The 2,176-nt window shown below is 34.5% G+C and overlaps 1 non-coding gene across 1 annotated transcript; it reads left to right on the top strand.

Moving 5' to 3' along the window:
- The first annotated feature begins 356 nt into the window (after positions 1–356).
- On the top strand, positions 357–463 carry LOC121207609 (small nucleolar RNA R71). The gene has a single exon (XR_005902711.1). It is a non-coding gene; the product is annotated as a small nucleolar RNA R71 (small nucleolar RNA).
- Positions 464–2,176: the final 1,713 nt, after the last annotated feature.

Raw genomic sequence — 2,176 nt, 5'->3', positions numbered from 1 at the left:
CTGTGCTACGGTTGTAGGATGGATATTCTATGTTGTTCATTCCTCCTCCATTCACTTCACATTGCATCACCGGATGTACCTGTGTAGAAACACATAAACCGTTAATCTTTTTGTTTAAGAGCTCTACCTAGTTTAATAACATGGTGACCGCGTCGAGGTTGAAAACACTGGCTGCTTTATAAGGCTTTGTCCTTATGACTTACCACTGATAGTTATTTAGTGACATCTCCTCTATGGTCTCATAAGCCTCCTCAGGTGTTTTATTATTTATGGTACCATTGACGGTTGCATTAATCATCTGCCTAGTTGAGGAGTTCAATCCATTATGAAAAGTCTGAACCTGTAACCATAGAGGTAACCCATGGTGAGGGCACCTTCTCAATAAATCCTTATACCTCTCTCATTCATCATATAAAATCTCTAAATCCATTTGTACAAAGGAAGAGATATCATTCCTCAATTTGGTTGTCTTAGCCGGTGGAAAGTATTTCAGCAAAAACTTCTCGGTCATTTGATCCCAAGTAGTGATAGAACCTCGTGGTAAGAGTTCAACCACTGCTTAGCCTTATTTCTCAATGAGAAGGGGAATAACTGTAGGCGAATGGCATCATCAGAAACGCCATTTATCTTGAAAATGTCACAGAATTCTAGGAAATTAGCCAAATGAGTATTTGGGTCTTCGTCTTGCAAACCATCAAACTTAACAAACTGTTGAATCATTTGAATAGTATTAGGTTTCAGTTCAAAATTATTTGCAGCAATAGCAGGTCTAACAATACTCGATTCAACCCTAGTTAAATTGGGCTTAGTATAATCGTACATAGTACGATAAGCAGGATTCGGATCTACAGGATTTATAGCAACGACATGAGGTAACTGATTATTATGATTTTCTGCTATCTCCTCAGTATTAATAATAATATCCTCTTGCTCTTCTATTGTACTTTGTTGACTTTACCTCGCTTCTCTACCATTTCTACGAGCTATACTTTCGATCTCACTGTCGAATACTAGAGGTCCTGATGGGTTTCTTCTAGTCATAAATTAAAGGAACCTGCCAGAAGCAAATAAAAGAAAAGTTAGTAAATTAAAAGTAAAAAAAATAAAATAAAAATAAAAATGGCTAAAGTAATAAAAATCTAGTGTTCCTAATAATTTAGTCCCCGGCAACGGCGCCAAAAACTTGATGATCATTTTATGAATCACTAAATTAGACTACGATCACGATTAAGGCAAGCGCACCTATCGAATGGTAGTATAGCTATGGTGAGTCCAGAATATCGTATCCACAATGACTAAAAGCACTAGTATTAACTATCTTTCTATTATTTAGCCTAAAAATATAAGGGATTTGTTTTAATCTAAAATTAACTAACTAACTAAATACTAAAAGCGACAGAGAGCGAATTGAGAAAATACTTGAATAAAACTTATAAAGAGGACAATACCTAGGAAAAAATCCACCTAGACTTCACTTATTATTCTGACTCTGAATCAAACGATTTATTCACTTGTCTTGATCCGTAGAAATCCCTAAATTATGTTAATATCTCTTTCGAGACTAAGAACAACTGACTCTAGGTTGATTAATTGAAATCTCTTTCTAATTAAAACCCCTATCGTCACATTAACTCGACCTATGGATTCCCCTATTAGATTTGACTCTAATCCGAAAAATTTATGCAGTCCTATTTCTAGAATTGCATGCAACTCCCTTAATTATGCTAGATCTACTCCTAAACAGGGACTTTTGCTTTACTAAATAAGCACATCAAACTTGGAATAATATCCTAAAAATATTAAAACAAGGATTAAGAACACATAATCAAGAACAAGAACAAGTATTTATCGTATAATTCAGATAATTAAATAATAAGATCCATCGTAGGTTTCATCCTCCCTAGGTATTTAGGGAGTTTAGCTCATAATGTAAAAGGAAGACATCTCAAATTTAGAAAAATAGCAAGACATAAAAAAACCCAAATAAACTTCAAGAGTAATTTGAATGGAAATCTTCAATCTTGAAGTCTATCTGCTTCTGAGACAATTCCAATGGCTTCTTTCGAGTAATTTCTGCTTTCTACTCTGTGTGTCCCCTTTAGGTGTTCTTTTAGTGTGTTTATATAGACTTTTGAATGTTCAGAAACCCTAAAAATTGGCTTTTTTGCGTGTTTAG

The sequence above is a fragment of the Gossypium hirsutum genome, chromosome A01 (genome assembly GCF_007990345.1).
Source record: "Gossypium hirsutum isolate 1008001.06 chromosome A01, Gossypium_hirsutum_v2.1, whole genome shotgun sequence".
Classification (NCBI taxonomy): domain Eukaryota; kingdom Viridiplantae; phylum Streptophyta; class Magnoliopsida; order Malvales; family Malvaceae; genus Gossypium; species Gossypium hirsutum.
The sequence above is the reverse complement of the archived record's forward strand: the minus strand, read 5'-3'. Positions and strand labels throughout refer to the sequence as shown.